The following is a 20,934-nucleotide window of genomic DNA, read 5'->3' on the forward strand; positions in this document are numbered from 1 at the left end:
ATGTAGACTGCTACAAAGCACTTGTGTATCCCGTTGTTGTGGTGAAAGTACGCCTTCATCTTATCTGTACACATAACGATCTCAAAACATAAGACAAGAGCGTGAGTCTTAGGATCTTAGCAAAAGTGACACTTCAAACAAAGTGTGTAGCATGTCAGTATATCAGTAGAGAAAGGGAAGTGGATGCGTGTTTTAGAGAGTCGAAGGTTACGTTGAGTCAGTATGGCTGTAAAGCTTATGGCTTTAACTTTGTAGTATAACAGTCTGTCTATTAATCTTTAACTCAGTAAGCATTCTCACCTGGAATTTTAATATTTTGTGCTTCTCTGCTAAGTAACTTCGTCGTAACTGTATCAGAATCAGTTTTAAATGTATAAACTTTATAAAAATTTTATGGTTAATTATTAGTTTAATCGTCACTACATCAAAGACAATTATCTACAACAAATTCGCTACAAATTATTTGTATAAGAACTTATCTATCTTTTATGATTTTGGATAGAGGTTAAAATTGACCTGTTCTTAAAAAATACTTATAATATGTCTTTTAAACTCTTTAACTGTCTAAAAACGTTTTTTTATAGTTACGTTTTAACATGTTTGTACCATTAAAATAACTGTCGAATTATTTATCATTTTTTACATTTAAAACTTAAGATTTAAACATTTAAAATGAAAAGAAAAACTGCAACTGTACACGAAACATTTAATTTTTACGATCACTAATTAATTGGGATCGGAACTAAGCTAACACGCCAGTTACAAATGTAAATTTACATAAGGTGATACATTTTAGAATCTGCGAGAGTAGGCTCTTAGAGGCTCTTCGACATCAACGCCCTCCATGTTGCTGTCCTTAAACGTTGTGATAAACATTTAAAGCTCCAAGACTAGGCTCTTGAGTTCTGATCCCAATACATCGAAGGTTTGGTAAAAAGCAGGGCCACCTCAGATACTTGGTGAAAAAGGAGCCGGTTGTCATGGTAGCACTGACATTCCCAATATAGGTTGTGACGTGGTGAATTCGATATACACCTAAACACGTCATAGAGCCCTTGTCAACAACAATAAATGGCGAGAGTTTCGTAGGTAGCTCTTTCTCTCCTGCATGTGGCTTGCTGTAATGTACGGAATCCCGGTGTAAAGCCCGGATGCCATAGCGTTAAGAGTAGCTATAGAGCTTGGTGTGACTCCCCTTCCGTGCTTCCCACCTGCATCCTGGAGATGTGTGTGTGTGTGTGTATGTGTGGTGATGTGTTGGCTGATAGTGTGTGGCCGCATAGCATACGGTACCTGCGCGGTGAGACAAGGGACACACTTAAGCTCGTTGCAAGGCTAGCATGGGAGCAGCGTGGCACGGCCTCAGCCGACTCTCGCTTGCCGAGCCATAGTGCGGAAATAGCGCCAAGACCCAGTGCCACACACACACTAGCGAGCTCTTGCAGGGCCACCTAGGTTCTCCGGTGCCCACTGACATGGATAGCTTTGTCAAGAAGATTAAGAAAATTGTCGCCAGTGATATTCTGGTAGGTGACTGTACGTAAATTGCTGTTCATGAAATTTATAAGCTATTCATTGAATCATTCAAATGTATGATTATAAATAAATAAATTTGATCGAATTAAGAAGGTGGTGTTATAATATTTGCTCGGCGCGGATAAAGTGTAGCTGCCAGTGAACAGGACCTAGAGTAATACAGTGTGTACAAGTGTTGCAAAGCTATTTCAAACTACCATCTATACGTGACTACAGGTTACTACAGTTGGCATTATACATAGCTGTAAATAACCTGATCCGTTTCCGAATACAGTAACAGTGAAGTTTTAACAAAATAAAAGTAAAATACACACATTAGTAATAATCCCAGGCTAACGTATTACAAGGTATATCTATATGAACGAAACAAAGATTTTCTAATAATCTAGTGTTTCAGAAAAATGTATTTATTAAATTATGTGCTTTACAAGTCCACTGCGATAAGACATAGTTCTATGATCAGAATTTAGAAGTATTTCATTTTAAATATTACTTGAAAAATTTTTAACTAATTCTTATTGTTTTAAAACATTGTTATGATAAAAAAAACTAATTTGACTTTATGAAAAAAAACTTAAAAACTGTGATATTCTTGTACAAAAGTGATGAGGTATCACACACAATTTCATATTTTTCAAAGTACATTTATGTATATGTACGTTCTAATACGACATTAAAGTCATATTAGTTGAACGTTTTCTCTCCCTCCTATGATCAAAGCAGAATAGTAAAGCACACATTTAAATAAATATAGCTCCCTCTGCTTCAACAACATAAATTATTTTTATGTAAAATGGCATTTTCGAGAAATTTTTGTTCGTTTATATAGGTATACGTTTATTGTAAATATCAGTGCTGCCACCACAAAACTTGATGAAAAAAAAATTACTTCCGAGTTGGCTGCTTCTTTAATCCAAACCTGAGTTGGCTCCGTTTTCAAGCCAAATCTGAGCTGACTGCTTTTTCAACCCAAATTTGAAGTTAGCTCCTTTTTCACCAATTATCTGAGTTGACACTGTCATTTACTAAGTCATCAATATATATATATATCAATGGTGACCTATGCGGACATTCTTATGTAAAAAAAGGATGTTATGACCAGACTTGTTTAGAGCATGGTCCTAACAGTTTTATTTAAGTGTCATTCGTGGGTCTCTTAGGATTCAGCTCGTGTACTTTATTTGTTCTTTTCAATTGAATACTAATCTTTATTTAAATAACTTGGGTAATTTTAATTAATGTATTTCTTTATTAAAACAATTTAAAAATGATTTTTTCTTTTAAATACAATTAAATTGGGTCACTTTAACATGGTTCAGCATTAATTTTATTACTGATCAATAACTTACATCTATCACTAATTGTTGTTACTGCTGCTTCAAAGTTCCCTAATGATTTGTGCGGTAACCATCAGTGTCTCCTTAAACTACACGAATGAGTTCGTGGCCAGTAAGATTTTCTGCTTTCTGCTTTCTCTGCTATCGTTGGAACTACTTTCGGTGGGCCTCCTCTGCTGTACCTCGCTTCTTACCGTAGTCCGATACTATTGATGCTCTCGATACGCACTTGAGTTGCCTCAGCCAACACGTTATGCCTTACGTGTATAAGATACTCGCGAGTCACGAGAGTCAAAAGTAGACTAAAACTTTAGAAGACAGATGACAGAAGTAAAAAGAGTGATTGTTTTTCTTAATGGTGAGTTTTTATAGCGTCAGAAAAGAGGAAAAGGGGAAAAGGGGCCTTTGGTTGAATTAGGTCAACCAAAGAGCGATGTTCATTGCAGACTGCGTTGACAGCAAAAAAGTAGGCTTGCAAGACGATGTTACATGTTATGATTTCACATGTGAGGAAATAACAATACAACAGTACCAATCGCATTTTTCTGACAAGAGCGATTGAGTTTTTTTTGGGTCAGTGATGATAAAAGGTCGCATCAGCAATATAAGAACGCCAAATACAAGTTAAAGTGTGACAGTAAGCTTACAAATTTCGAAATTAATCCTTCTTGAGATTTTACACTCAATTTTGAATAGAATGAAATAGTGTGTCAATTACAAATAGAAAAATCGGTGTTATTAGAAGTGGACAATTGATGAGCAAGTAAATTATTCATTCATACAAATAATACGATTTCAATACATACGTGCATTTTTTCAAAGAGGCTGGGTGCACCATATGTCAGCACATGATTGAACGTTCCCCTTAACGCTATAACACACACATACATATAAATGACGTATAAGCTTCTCTTTTCATATGAGCTTGCTTTATATTCACAATACGTCTTATCTGAATTTGACGGACATATAGCCTTCAGTTGTAATATAATTCGTATCAACTCGGAATGTGACAAGGACTTATGCGGACTGTTCTTATAACTATTAAATGTTATAAGTATACGTTCTGAAAGTACATTATGTCCTTATAAGTCACCTTACATATAATATATACGTACTAGAGCGCGCAGTGGCTCGGTCGCCTAGGTCGTGGATTGGCACGTGGGAGACCGTGGTTCGATTCCCGGCCAGTGCGACTTTTCGGGCAAGTACCTCTGTAATTTTTCACATGTGCTTTTTCACCACGCAATGCTCCTCGAGGAGGAATTAGGCAACCTTCTCGCAGCAAAAATTGCCTAATTTCCCCCTACCCCCCTCCCAGTAATGGGAGGCCTCCCATCCCTTTCCTTGTCCCTTTCCTAAGTGCTAAGTGCCCATAGTAGTGCCCTCATTAAAGGAGTCGGACGTAGAGCACTATAATATAAAAAAAAAAATTAATAAATAAATACATACTAGAGAGGCTTCACCCCCTTGCGCGCTCAACGCGCCAATCCCCCATTTTTGGAATCAGTCAAACACTTCGTTTTTTCAGTTTGGTTCTTGAAGTTAAAAAAAAATAAAAAATAGTTGTGTAGTAGTTTAAGAGTAAAAAAAAAAGTAGTGTTAATTGTTTAAATACCCTTTTATAAATTAGAAAGACTATTTTTTGGCCTCGTTTCTTATCGCAAAAAATATTTAAGGAGAAAAAATTTAAAAAACATTTTTAATTATTATATTTATTGTATAATGTTTTCAAAAAAAAGGTCGAATAGGTTCTTTTTACTTCACTTTAACATCCATGTATGGGATTCTACTTAAGCCTTATATTAAGAACTGATGAGAACGAAGCTTCTATGATCCGAAAAGAGTCCTTAGAAATAGTTAAAAGAACATTACGTGATTCATGTAATACAAATATCCATTTTGGTAGTAAATTAATTGTTTTAGCTAACGATTTCAGACAGATTTTTCTAGTTTAAAAACATAATAGTAAAAGTATGATTATACAACAAAGTATTAAATCACGATATCTTTGGTCGTTGTTTTGTATTCTAGGACTCGATATTATCCTTATTTGTTTCATTGACAAAAAATTTTTAAAATTATTATGAGATATTGGAGAAGAAAAAATTGAAACATTTCACGTACCAAATAAATAAAAACAACTGATGTTTGTTCCGATAGCTTTGGTAAACATACTATTATAGTAATTTTTTAATAAATATCGTTATTCTTACTTCTTGTACCAAATATACTAACATTTAAGAAAAATAAGATTCTAAATCATGTAAACAGAGAAATAAAAGCATTTTACGGCATAGATCACACTACTTACAAGTGTTGATAAATCTGATAACAGTAATTATATAAATTTTCAAATAAAATTCTAAACAACATTCGTGAAGGCTTTCCACCACATGGGCTTAATTGAAAAATTAGAACGATTGTTATGTAGATATACAATTTAAGTATAGTTGATGGCTTATGTAACGGTACAAGATTACAAATTACAAAATTACTTAAATACGGTATTGAAGCAAAAGTTAGAACTAGAGAAAAAGTAAAAAGAAAGATTTTATACCAGAAATAAATTTTAATACACGACATTTATTATCATTACCTTTTATTATATACAGAAAATAATTTACTTTAGTCTTAGCGTTTTTAATGACTATTAATAAATCTGAAGGACAAAGTTTTAATATTATTAGATTTTATTTTTAAAAACCACTGTTTTCACATGGTCAATTATACGCCGAGTTATCAAGATTCAAGAATTAAAATACAATTTATATTGAAATAAAATGTGATAAAAATTTAGAAAAAGAAAATATTTTTTTTAAAAAAATTTTTGACTTTAACTAATCTTAAGTAGATAAAAAAAATCTTTATTTTGTTACATTAGCAAACGTATGAAATTGTTCGAAATATTTCTGCACAGCTTACTTAAATTATAAATCAATGTATTAAATCAATAAAATTATTGTTTAAATACTGTTTTATGACAATGCGCATTATTTGACAAGTTTTAATAAACACAATTTTTCTCTTTTCGTGGTACACATGGTTACGAGCAGCGTTCACGGCTGCCTCGTTAATTTGACTTTCTTATTAATTTCATGTTGGCATTAGTATAATTTTATAATTAAAAAAAATTATACTTCTTAATAATATCATTAATAAACTTATTAAAAATCTTATGAGAAACATTCAACGCTTCATTAGGAATATCTCATAAGCAACGAAGAAATTTGCTTATCATGTGAATGGCGGTGGGGGGTCTGTGGTATATTTCTAAAAATTGTGAGGGGACGGTAGGGACGCGATTAAAAATTTTAAGTCAATTAAAATAATGTAGAAATATATCAAATATAGATTTATTGTATTGGTGGTCAGTGGTTAGCGTGTGGTTGTGTGCAAATATTGTAAGGAGGCTGAAAGAGGGACAGTGGGCTCTTAGTGAAGGAAACAAATGAAAAGTCAAGGTCGAATTATTTAAGAAAATGAGCGAATCTTACCTTAAGTTGTGTTAGATCGATTGGGGAGTGTGGGGGGCTGTAAGGGCATTGGAGAATCTTATCACTAAGCCCACCAAAATCACTATATAGTGTAGGAAGAATAATATGTATATAAGGGACAATCTACGTCAACCAGACACCCTGTCCATAATTGGTTAAAAAATTTTGAAAACTTGTTGGGCGTAACCTGTAGCTTATACTTACTAGTTTAAAGAAAGCATGTGGCCTTTTTTATTTATTTAAAATAGTGGACCAACATGGTGGCTAAAAACAGTCTATCTGCCCCAAAATTAACAATTTTTTTATGTTATATATAGTTTGCTTGTAGCTACGTAGTAGAATGTATACTTTCTCATATCTTTGACTAGCAGCCCCCGTTTTCAGTTAGAAATTTTACACATATTCCTGACACATCTCAGAACAAAAATCTTCTTATTAAAAACATATTTTTTCGGAATCCATATAGTTTATTTGGTCAAATAATAAGGTGTAAGAATTCGAAAAAATAATTATGCTGAAAAGTACCGTGCGTTCTTTATGACATAAAGTAATCGGTGGCCATAAGGAGTCGTTAATTTGCAGTTTCTCTCATGTAATTCACAAAAAGGGCTATTTTTTTAAAGCTTTTAAGATTTTAAATTCCCAAAAAATTTATATTAGAAAAGTTTTTTTTTTCTCATATCTCACAACTTTATTACCAGAGCAACAAAGTCCTGGATCTTAAACACTAAATTTTTATTGCCACAAAAACACAAAAACAATCTCTACTTTTAAAAAAATCTGAAGTAGGATCTTTAAAGATTTCAGAGATTGCTGTGAGGGTACAATGAAAAGCTTATCTCTCACGTAATGGACTCTTTATTTGTTGATTTTGACGCTGCTGTTTCACTCTCGATAAATTTTCTGCGTCAGTTTCTTGACGCCTAAGCAAAATTGTATTTATGAGATACATTTAAAGTTTTTCTTCCAACTCACCCTCTTGCGACTTTTGGTATGCTTAAAATTTTTGTGACCCCTAGAGGCTGTTTTCTGTCAACTTTGTTAAGTTCTAATATATTTGTTGGCAAGGTAGTTTAAACTTAGGTGTCCCCTAAAAACAACCGATGAAATTGATGGTGAAGTAGGAAACGTAAATACTTATAATGGCCCTAAAAAGCGCCAGTAGTGAGACTTCCAGGCTATTCTTTATTATTATTCCTGATAATGAAGAGCTGGCTACGGATAGCTTGATTCTTACCCTGGGAGTCTCTATGTACGGAGACTGTGATGGAGGGAGGTACGCTGCTGACCAAAGAATATCTCGTCTTTGGGTCATTTCCCGGATAACCAACCGCTCATTGTTAGACGGGGACATGTGGATAAGCGCGCTGGGGACGCGATGACTAAGAAGGTAGCCGTTGTGGCTGCTCGTGCCCACTCAGAGCTGTTTTCTCTGGCTTACATTTGTAGCTGAAAATTCTTATGGTATTTATTTTTATGGTTTTGGACCACTTTCATTGTAATTCAATGGAATGAGTGTGGTAGATAACTGTATTTTTGATATGCAATTGTCAATGTATGATTCTAGATACATTAAACTACAAAACTGAGCTCCCAATCTCCAAATATTCGTCAAAAAGCAGGAGTGCAGGGTTTTTAACCGCAAATATTCTTTAATGCCGCATTAAATTATCATAACTTTTTTTTCAATTGATAACTGTATATTCATGCTGTTTATCAAGTTATTTAGTAGTATAACGTTCCGAACCTTAAAAAAAAGTATTACAATATTTGTTCGTGTTTCTCAAGTATTATAATTCTCATTTAGTGTAGAAAAGCTGGTTTTTCTGTTATTTAGATCACTAAACATACTTCTAGAGTATGTTTTATTTTAACTGCAGTAACTTGTTCTTTACATTTAACAACTCAGTATCTCCTACTATTGTTATATTCCTTATGTTCTTCAATAATGCATGAGAAGATTAATTAAGGTTACAGTTGGATCGCTTAACTTATGTAAAGCCTATCCTTAAACTTAAAACCAAAATTTGTTGAAAGTAAGCGAACATTATGTATAATGTATGGAAGTTTGTTTTTGGAGGAGGAGACCCCGTCCTTAAAGGATATCCCTACAGATAATCTTTGAGAAAATCTGCTAGCATATCTGTGGTAAAATTCTCGCGTATTTACTCGAATAAGATACTCGATAATCTTAAGATGGTTGTTTTTTGTAGGTAAACCAGCTTATTACGAAATCATCCAGGGCAATAAACGATTGTATAGTACAAAAACCTGGTTTCTGATAGATTCTTGTTAGCTTTTATTGAACTTTTATTGTTTACTATATTATCCAGGGCATGATCTGTAAAATCTAGCGAACGATTTATTACTACTACCACTAGTTTTCATGGCAAATTTACTTATCAACGACGACAGTATAAAAAAATCCCAAAGTTTCATACAAAAAAAAGGTGTTGATAACTGGAGATTACAAAGGTGTCATCCTTACATAAAAACTTTCCTCTGATCGCCAATAGGCAAAGAAATAGAAAACCCCAACAACCGTTTTCTTCAGCTCAAAGAGCGAATCTCCTACATTATACATTGTGTTCGCTTACTTTTAACAAATTTTGGTTGTTAGTTGAAGGATAGGCTGCATATAAGTTAAGCGATCCAACTGTAACTTAAGTTAGATTTTTCATGCATTATTAAAGAACATAAGGAATATAACAATAATAGATACTGAGTTGTTTAATATAAAGAACAAGTTACTGCAGTTAAAATTTGGTGATCTGAATAACAAAAAATCCAGCTTTTTTAGACTACATAAAAATAAGAATATTTGGGAAACACGGAAAAACACTGTAATACTTTTTTTTAATGTTCGGAAAGTTATACCACTACATAACTTGATAAACAGCATGAATGTACAATTATCAGCTTAAAAAGAAATTATAATGGTTTACTGCCGTATTTAAGAATATTTGCGGATAAAAACCATGCACTCCTGCTTTTCGACTAATATTTGGAGGTTAGGGGCTTAGTTTTGCAGTTTGATGTATCTATAATCATAGATTTACAATCGCATATCAAAAATTCAGTTATCCCACATAATTATTGCATTGAACTACAACTAAAATGGTCTAAAACCAGAAAAACTGATTTTGTACAATTTTTTTTAGGTTATAGATTACGTATAGCGTTAAATACAAGTACAGTACTTAGATAGTATCTAGAAATTAAAGATATTAAAAAGTACACCAATTATACTACATAGCCACAAGCAAACCTCATGTAACATAAAATAATTGGTAATTTTGGGGCAGGTAAACCGCTTTTAGCCACCATGTTGGTCCGCCATTTCAAATAAATAAAAAAGGCCACATGCTATTTGAAACTAGCAAGTATAAGCTACAGGTTACGCCCAACAAGTTTTCAAAATTCCTTAACTAATTATGGACGGGGGGGTGTCTGGTTGACGTGGACTATCCCATATATATATAAGAGCACGCGGTGGCTTAGTCAGCTTGGTCATGGGTTGGCACGCGGAAGACCGTGGTATTATTCTCGGCCAGGGCAGACTTTTTCAGGCAAGTGCCTCTGTGATTTTTTATGTATGCTTTTTAATTGCGCAATGCTTCTCATGAAGGAGATGGGTGACCACGACCTTCTCTCAACAAAATTTCTTAATTTCCCCTACCCTTCTTCTTGAAATAGGATGTATCCCTGTCCCTTTTTTCTTCCTTCTCCCAAATGCTCAGTACTCTTATAGTACTACTCTTATTAGAAGCCAAACTTTTATAAGTCTGCAGCCCCATCAAAGCTTTTTAATTGCGCAATGCTTCTCATGAAGGAGATGGGTGACCACGACCTTCTCTCAACAAAATTTCTTAATTTCCCCTACCCTTCTTCTTGAAATAGGATGTATCTCTGTCCCTTTTTTCTTCCTTCTCCTAAATGCTCAGTACTCTTATGGTACTACTCTTATTAGAAGCCGAACTTTTATAAGTCTGCAGCCCCATCAAAGCCGCTCGACCATTTCTAAGGCAGAAGGGGATGGAGGGAGATGCGTGAGGGATACATAGAGGATGCATGAGGGATGGTGGGATATAGAGGGAGACGTAATTAAATAGACAAAACAGCTAGATAACAAACGAATAACAAGGTATTTTGAGGGGGATAGATGGAGGTTAAAGGCTGAATCCACTTAAAATAACTATATTATATAGGTATATGTGTCCATAGAGTCTAAATCGTAGAGCGTCTTATCAGATGTCATCTGTCGCATACTCATGCCAAACTCAGAGCAGGCAGCCATGGCACTCGTCAGTTGAAACTATGGAGGGTCAGTTCAGCAGCAAAGCCGATCCCCAAACGTTAGTCTCTCCCCCCATTTCGCCGCTGTGTGCCTGTTGGCGCGCTTGGCTACCTCACAGTAAACTTGACGCTTGCTTTTTCATACTAAAAATAGCAATAAGAAACTGAAATTATTTTTCTATAAAAAAACAACCCTTCAACTTGTACCTCACCAAATTTAAAGAATCAACAATGTTAAATACGCTGCCATGAATTTCTTAAGAAAAAAAATTTTTCTCGGCTCCAGAAGGACCAAAAGGGAAAGTTTTTTTTCAATATCTCGAAAAGTTGTATACACTACACGAACGAGAGGTTATGTGATTGACACGCGTGCGTCAGTCGCCTTTCTAGCGCACTAGTATCGTATTGTACTATTTTTTAATTCGTAAAAAAATATCAGCTTTGGACTATGTAAGACCGAATTCTTAATATTTACGATCAAAAAAGACATGAGGTTTTTAACGTCTGTCATAAGCCAATATGGTTAAAGAAATCGTCATAAGATCGGTAAAAATTTATTTTTATTCAATTCCAACGGAATTTTAAATTTGAATAGTTTTTTTAATTTTTTAGCCAAGTTTCATCAAAATTAGACGGTACCAGAAACTTTGGCGCATTATGCAACCAAGGTCTTTCAACAATTTCGATCGTAAATTAATCAAAAAATTCAAAACTGATAGTTTCGAAATTTAGTATACTTACTTGCATTAGTTACAGCAATATATTCTGAAAATCTCAAGTCCGTGGATACTTATGTATTTGAGATAGTTAATTTGGAAAAGCAATCACTTTTTTGACTTTTAACGCAATTTATCAGTAAACAAAAAACGTAGTGACTTTTAATTACCGCCATTTTCTAGGTAATTATAAGGAAAACAAGAAACCTTTTAGTCATATATGGCAAAAAATGCACTGGAGAGGAGATATTCTGCAAAAAGTAACAAAAATCGTTTTTTTCCAGAAATTGTTAAATCAAAAAATGTTGCTTCATCAACTTAAACCGTGGATAATGAAACTCGTAATCAGCAAATTTTTTCACTATTTCTCTGAAAATAAAATTGCGTCGTAACAAAAAACTTTAGTATCAAGGCCTCGTTGACTAAACTAAAAATTAAAAATAGGGTTGCTAACAGCTATAGAGCTCACGAAAAAAGCAGTCTATTAAAAGAATCAGATAATGAAAATTTTACTGTTTTAGCTTCTAACACCGATAACAGTAACATATCTGACGTTTGCGATTTATCTCAAATGTCAGCTACAGAGGGGAAAGCAGTTATATCATCATCTGCTTCAATAAAGTGCAATTTTGACGTGTGTCTATCACGACTGAAGCAGTAAAAGGAGAAAAATTGGACTTTACAATACCAACACAATTTACTTCAGATACACACCCCTAGTACTTATGGTCCAGATGACGTACGCTCATTAAATTATCTTCAGCTGTAACTAGTACAACCTAAAGAAGTAGTCGTGTAACCATCTGATTCAACATTTATGCACACTCTTGACAATCACCAACTCCGTTTCTAGGAATCAGGCGAGAAAAACGTGATTTTACTACCACCTTATTACAAAGACGTTTGCACGGCAGTCACTGGGGCTCTAGCTGATGCGCTCTCTTACCATAATAAAAAGTTACATGAAGTAATAGTGAAAGAAGCGGTCGTGTCGCTACCTAATCCAGCACATACAATAACCCCCAATAATCACCGACTAGGTTCCTCTGAAGCTAAAAAAGAAGGAATGGTCTTATTACCTTTTCCTCGCCCAGATTTGTACTACAGCTGTAGAGGGAGAACAGAAGATACCGCCAGCTGTCTTGTCTGACACACTTACCTCTCATGATAGTTTATTGCATGCAACTCGTGAAAATAAAATGGCTGTACCATCTCAAGCTCCTATTTCTTCAAATATATAAATTCATTGATCATCAAGAGTAATAAAAGAACTAAAGTGATTTGATCTTTCATTAAAACTTTTTTTTTAATTTTTAATTTTTCAATGTAATATTGATAATTTGAGGATTTGTAGTTCTGCTATAAGGTTGTGACTATATGTTAGAGATTTATTGTTCATATTTTTTTTACACCTCTACAATAATAATAATATTCTTATAAAAATAAATATTTTTCATAAATAAATAAGTAAAAAAGAGAAAAATTAGGAAAATACAAATTAATAAGGTCACAAATTGTTTAAACAATATATGGAGAACGCCATGGCATTTAAAAGGGTTCTCGCCAAGGCATCTACAAGTATAAAAATGTCAGTATGGACAGGCGTAGTCCATCGACGCTAATATTTTAGTAAACATAATAGTTCAAATATAATAAAAAATGTTAAATAATATTGTTAGTCTTTCAAGGTAACATTAAATTGTAAGACTTGCTGCAGAATAATACGATGTATGCCAGACATAGATTCGGTACTTTCGCGCATATGATTAGAGCAGTTCAAGTTATGTGAGCCAGAAACAGTGATTAATGTATACTATTTAATAATTCATTACTATTTTTAAATTACCAAAGTAAAAAAGTACCTTATTGCCTAAAATTAACAAAAAAGTACAACTATTTAGACAGTGATGACCTTTCTTGACTCCTATCCACGTAGAAAAAATCAACTACTTTGAACTTATTAAATAAATAAAGGACGCTAAGGTAACATCAATGCAATAAAATAAACAATTAAGTAAAAAACCATACGTAGTATAAAAAATCCTATTTGTTGAGCAAAAGAAATTACAGGTCGCCAGGGATCATAAACGCAAAAGGTACAGTAACGGAAGAAAAGTAAGTAGGTACTCTAAATGTGTGTATAGAGGCGATGCCACAGAATGAGAGAGATGTCTGTGTTTGTGGCTGCAGCCTGTAAACATAAAATAAATTTGCCAATTAGGACTGACACCGTTGCTGATAGAGAACGACGTTGCGTAAAAGGCTCGAAGTAAGATAGGGTATTCGCAGCTGCAGCATTTTTGACGTTAGAACGAGAGAAAAATTAATTAGCGAGATTATCAATGTATAACTTTCAAACATAACAGGGTAGTTCCACCTTAACTGGCTCAAAAAGTGGCAGAGCTCGTATGACGTTTTCAAAATGAAATCAATTATGCTAGCAGTGACAAGATATGTCGAATATCAAGAATTCTTGACTGAGTACATATTTAAGCGATTTTTAGTCACTTCTACGATAAGAATCGCAAAAGTAAGGTTAAGATGTCAGTTCTGACTTCTGTCTAAAACTCAACTTTTTAAATCAAAGACTCCTGCTGACCAAAATAAAATTTTTTTCTGGAATATGCACACCTACATTTTAAACTTTAGTCATCATATATTACATGTAGATTGAAATTACATATACTTTTAGCAAATAAGTAAGAACGTATAATGCATTATAATTGCCTTTTAATTTATTTAAATATCATAGTAAGCATAGAAAGAACTTTGAAGAACGAATCATTTAGTTCTGCAATGCTCCCTCACGATCACTTTTTAAATTACATATTGGCGCTTGAAAAGTTCATGAGTCAATACCGCTTTAAATTAAAATCACTAGGACTACAAGTGACTTATTCCTTGGTTTTCGTGTGTACAAATACTTTAGTCAGTTCTGACCCTACCCTCGAGTGGCCACTACATTTAGTTAAACAGTTACATAAACTGTTATTTCTTCCACTATTTGACGATGATAGATACTGCACAAGCAAAGAAGTCCGTGTGTTTTGTTTGTGAAAAATCTGAGAGCTCTAAAGCTTTAAATATCAGTTCCAACCCACTCAGTTACCCACCTGATCCCTTAAAATTAATAATTAATTGTATTTAAGTTTGATTTGAAAGCAGTGAACTTGAGGCGGAGTAGCAGAGTACCCAAAACAAATAAAATGAAAGCTGACTATATTTATTGAGGAAATGAGTCTTTTTTCTGAAAATCAAATGAAACCTTACTTTAAATTCAAATGATTATAATTTAGTTTAGAAAAACATTCATGAATTATTACAATAATTATAATTCAATATTGTACACAGGTTTCCCTAAATCAGCAACAAGTACGGCTTGAGTTTATTATAATTATTAATTGAACTAATTATAATACCCAGTGACAAGCATCATACGATTTACACGAACATCAAGCAGACGACATCTGATATATCTATAGCTCAGACTATTTTAAAAGTTTCGTTCTCCCCCTCCTCCCCAGACATACGTGACAGAAGCTAGGAGTCCGGAAATAGGGATCCATTTTACCCGCACGATAAATGTGTACTCTGGTGTTTTAAATCCTGAGTCAATAACATAAAATGAATTTAAAATTTCTTCTTTTTTTTCAAAAAAGCCAACCCTGACGGAGTCCAGTTTTTTTGTATATGAACGATTTCCATTTTGGATATAAAAAAGATCACTAAAGAAAAGAAAAAGATCACTTCTTCTGTAATTTGGGTGGCCATTGTTTGTAAAAACTGTAAGATTAGTGAACTTTTTCAGAAACTTTTTTTTTTACAAATTTTTTGATAACTAGTAAGACATGGACTATCTATACCATGAGGTTCATAAAGCATGTGTTAATAACTAATTTTTGTATTTGTCAATCAAGTGGAATTTTCCCTGAAATATATTTATCTATGTCTGTAGTAGTAAATACTTTATTGTTTAGATGCAATGTTACAATAATATGAGAATGAGATAATCCTCTTTTTCAAAATTTCATGCTATAAACTTGAGTTGATTATAATTATTAATTTAACAAATTATAGTACTAAGCGACAAGTGAAATACAATTTACACATACATCGACATGCTTCTCGTGTCACGTTACACGATTTAAATCGGACGTGCTCGTAAATCCTCATGTATATTATCTTTTACACCACTAATAAAAGTCCTTTTGGAATGGATTCGAAGAAGCTTGACAAGACACACATGAATATATAATTTTTTTTTTACAATAATTTAAATGAGGTAGTTGCCTAAATATCAATTGTATTATGTACACTAAAACCGGGCCTAAAACATTACTATCATTAGAAATTCGAAGTGATCAGTGATCCGTTGGGGGCGAAATGTAAGAAAATAAATAAATACAAGTAAAGTGTATTTAAATTTTCTTGCGTTGATTTATTGATGCGCAACGTTTCGCTGACAATATGCGCGTCAGCCTCATTAGGCGCAGGTACGCGAGAATTCGTAAGTTTGGTTGACTTACTCGTCACCTGTCGTGCTGTCGATTGTCAGTCGATTGTCAGTCGACAGCACGACAGGTGACGAGTAAGTCAACCAAACTTACGAATTCTCGCGTACCTGCGCCTAATGAGGCTGACGCGCATATTGTCAGCGAAACGTTGCGCATCAATAAATCAACGCAAGAAAATTTAAATACACTTTACTTGTATTTATTTATTTTCTTACATTTCGCCCCCAACGGATCACTGATCACTTTGAATTTTCAAATTCACCGGAGGGCACTGATATATACTAACAAATTATTACTATCATTATTTTGGAGTAGAGATAAAACATTCGTACAAAAATTGCCACATAAATCGCTGAGAATAATAATCAACCACGTGCTGCATACTCCAAAAGTCCGATGAGTGACTTTTTATAACTGGCGTTCATCTGCACTAAATTCAAACGTTAAAAGTTACAATAACTGCGTTATTTATAATATTATACGAAAAAAAAGTCATCATCAATGTAATAACACTTGCATCCAAATAAAATTAAGAAACCATGCTCCAAAAATTTAAAAAAAGGTCTTGAAGCGCGCTGAACAGTCTGAATTATACTTATGGATTTTTACGCCTAACTGCCACCATGTAGAAAACCAACGAGCAAAGCAGCTGCCGCCGCCACAGGGGCTTCCCCACTGCGACGCGGCAAGACTCCTAGCGCACCGTGCGCTTTCAATCACTTGTTCTCCATATGTTTATATACACTTGACGTTGGCGTACAGTAAGCGAATATGTTCTTATAAAAACGTAGGTATTCAACTAAATTGCGTGTAAGTTAGAGCCAAGTTAATTAACAATAAATTAACGGCTTACGAATTTGTAAAAAAAAAGTTTTCTTGGCTTCATGAGGTACTACAGTAAATTTTTTTTTTTTAACCGTAAGACTATATCAACTTTGAACTGTGCAAAACCGAGCTCTCAATATTAACAATTAAAAAAGTAATACGGTTTTTTACGTCTGTCTTAAGCCAATATGTTAAAAAAAATCGTTATAAAATTGCTAAAAATTTTTTTTTTTTCAATTCCAACGGAATATTAAATGTGAATAGTTTTTAAAAACCTTAAGCCAGGTTTGATCAAAATTAGACGGTACTAGAAACTTTGGTGTATAATGCGTCTTTCAAAAATTTGGATCGTAAATTAATCAAAAAACTCAAAACTGATAGTTTTGAAATTTGCTATACTTACTTGCATCAGTTATAGCAATATGTTCTAAAAATTTAAAGTCCGTCAAAACTCATGTGTTTGAGATATTTAATTTGGAAAAACAATAATTTTATCGATTTTGAACGCAATTTAATAATAAACAAAGAAACCTCGAGACTTTCAATTACCACCATTTCTTAGGTTATTGTAAGGGATCAAAAACCTCTAAAGCATTTACGGCAAAAAACGCACTAGAGAGAAGATATTCTGTAAATATTTAAAAAAGTCATTTTTTTTAGAAATTGTAAAATTAAAAATGTTACCCCACCAACTCAAACTGTGAGTTACGAAATCTGTAATCACCAAATTTTTTCATTATTTAAACAAAAATAAAAAGGCGTCTTAACGAAAAAATGACCTCATCTTGCTTCCTTAACAGGGCTATTTATTGACTTTAAATCCTAAAATAAAATTTTATATTCTCCTTCTATAAGACTAGTGTGTAGTTAAACATCCTTCAGTTTTTCACTATTTCTTAAGAAAATATATTATATGATTTATTGCAGATAATTTATTAATAAGTATTATTATAACTGTTACCTGCCAATAACTTGTGTCATAAGAATATTGTGTACGTAGATTTGTTTCGTATGGACAGTGATGGATGCCAATATGGCTAATAAATGAAAGAACGACAATTTTTTATTCTCAGAAAGTAGTTTACGATGAACACAATTGTGTATTATATCATGTTTAAGTTTTTTTTTTTATATGTCTGTGCCGTCTGCGTCTGGATTTATTTGGATGTACAGCATTACTTTATATGTCTCCCAAGTGGCTGTAAAAAAAACTTGTATCAAATTTTGTATGATAAATGCGTGAGGTTTGATGACCTTTGCTACCCTCTTGCACCATACATGGTTGATTATATGCATCCCCTGCTTCATATTCCTGAAAACGAAATTTTGAAAAAGGATTTAAAATGATTTTTTTATGCCAACAAGGCATCAACGTCTTAGTAACAGTATGTGCACATACAATATCACAGAGTACTTACATTTAAGTGTGTTGAACAGCATTGACAAAATAAATTTATTTTAAGACACTTGAATAAATAATTTTGTCAGTAGAGATTATGAAAAGGTTTTCACAGATACAGAAGGCTTATTTCTCTTAACGCTAGCATTCAATACACTCAGCAGCAAATCTCTGTGCTTTTCCGCATACACGCATATAACTTCCTACAATACTTCTGTACATCCCAAATGTTTATAGAATGTACAACATATCACATTTTATCGCAGCTTTCCCACTTCTTATCCATGAATGTTGACACTAAGAGCAATTTTGTATAAATTTTATCGTAACTGCTCATAAAAATTACCGTGCACAACTGTAAACGTGGGACTAGGTCGTCACCTCGGACTTTTTACTTAACCTTAACAATTTTTACCGTTACGCCCAGTAAAAATCATCGGGTGCCCAACTAAAATCCCCCTTATGATACACGAGCCAAAGTTCACTGTAGGTCAAACAGAGACCACAGTTAACGTATTTGTTGTCAGTACAAGAGGTGACAAAAAATGTTTATTTTTAACTAATTGATTGTAGTATGCTATCACTGTACTCATTTTTGAATTTTTTTTTTTTTTATTAATGCAGCTGGTTGGACATTGTACCATTTCAAATAAATATTTCTTTGCAATAATTAAAATGTATCAATTAAATTTATTTAAAGATTTTCAATCTAAACTTATCTGAAATTGCAAGTGGACTGCCCAATGTACAAAGTATTTTTAAATCTGTATTCTATAACTAGCGGCTCCCCCGTCTCAGCTTCACCCGAGACTTACTAAATGGAACAACGTAGTGTGTTGACATGTACTGTGAAACATTTTCAGTGAAAAATTATATATCTAGTTCTGACACTTCTCACAACAAAAATCTTCTTATTAAAAATATATTGGTTTGGAATCCATACAGTTTATTTCGCCAAATAATAAGCTGTAAAAATTAAAAAATATAATTATTGTGAAAAGTGCCGTGCGTTCTTTATGCCGTGAAATAATCATCGGCCATAAGTGGCCGTTGATTTGCAGTTTCTTCCGTATAATTTACGAAAAGGGCTATTTTTTAAAACTGTAAAGATTCAAAGCTCACAAAAAATTTACCATTAAAAAATTTGCTTCTTTTATCTCACAATTTTATTACCAGAGCATTAAAGTCCTGGAGCTTAATCTCTACGTTATTTATCGCAACGAAAATATAAATACATATTCTACCTATTTTTAAATATGAAAGATTCAAGAGATAACTATAAGGGTTATAGGGAAAAGCTGATCTCTCACTTAATAAATTCTTTCGTCGTTTTCATAACACCTAAAGTTGTATTCGAGTTCTTGTGACTTTTGGCATAGTTGAGACTCTTGTGAGCCCTAAAGACTATTTTTTCAATTTTATAAGGTTGTAATATATTTGTTGGCAAGGTAGTTCGACGTCCAATGAACCTGAAAAGGACCAGTGAGCTTCTTAAGTAAAGTTTTTCTTGACTGAAGTTTCCAGCAAACGTGACTGTCTGGATACCTCAGGGTTTGAAGCTTTGGAGCTAGTTGTAGAGCTCTTACCCAACGTCTCCTGGTATAACGTCGAAGACGGTGTCTAAAGCACCTTTTTTTTCAGACTGAGTTGTTTTGGTGATCTAAAGTGGAAAGGTTGATTCGTGATGCTTTCCCGTTGGATCCTACTGAACTAAAGCGCACAAGTAGCTTATTTTAACAAAACTTTAAGCTTATTTATCGCTATTGTTATTAACTTTTTCAAGAAAAAAACTATGCGAAAACCATCTCGGAATCATGAAAAATCAGTATGGAAAATCTTAGCAAAATCGGTTCAGTAGTTTTCGCGGTTAGCGATTACAACGGTTTTAGCGACTTTGCTTTATATATAAGTAAGATAAAGAATGCATAATAGTACAATAGTTTTATTTCTTTGAATACAATTCAATTCAACTACGGTCTTTATTTTACCTACAGTGATCATTCGCTCTTGAGTCGTGAGGGGAATTTTTGTTGGGTGCCCGATGATTTTTACTGGGCGCAACGGTAAAAATTGTTAAGGTTAGGTAAGAAGTCCGGAGTGACGACCTAGTCCCACGTTTACCGTTCCGCACAGTAATTTTTATGGGCATTTACGGTAAAATTTATAAAAAAAATTTTCTGAGTGTATTTACGTATTAAATTTAAGTATTTTTTTATACATTTTTAAATGTTTCAGAATGCACTACATTTTTAGTTTTTCCAATACTATGTGGCATTAGTATAAATTAATTATTAGATGTACCTGAACTCGAAAGTCCAACATACAATTGTCCATGTGAGAATCAATCAGACAGTACATCTATAAATTTTCATGAGATGTGTTATCACTCAACACCAACTATGTGGTATCTGGTGCTGATGAGCGTGTCATACGTTACTGAAGCATACTATGAATTTTACTCATTAAAGTAACTCTAAAAAATTAATTTTGGGATTAGCTTCGTAAATGTAAAGTAACATTAAAAACATAACCACTCGCCGTCTAGCGGTCAAAAGTTATAACTTCCTTTCAGAGCTTTTTTGCAGTTAGTTCTTATAAGTAGCATAAAAACATTTTTGTTGCAATTTATAGTTAAATTTAATTATTAACTAAATAGTTAATGGATATTCACATTAAAAATGAGTTAAGAATCGTATCATAACAAGAAGTAATCGAGTTTCCAATAGCAGGACGAGCGACTCATAGGAGAGTGGGTAAAAAACTCAATTTGGGTGTAGTAGGTTGTAGGTTCATACCTAGTTAGAAAGGTTTTTC

This window comes from Copidosoma floridanum, unplaced genomic scaffold (assembly GCF_036245765.1).
Source record: "Copidosoma floridanum isolate Cflo_tuat_1 unplaced genomic scaffold, Cflo_Japanese_pri ptg000004l, whole genome shotgun sequence".
NCBI lineage: Eukaryota > Metazoa > Arthropoda > Insecta > Hymenoptera > Encyrtidae > Copidosoma > Copidosoma floridanum.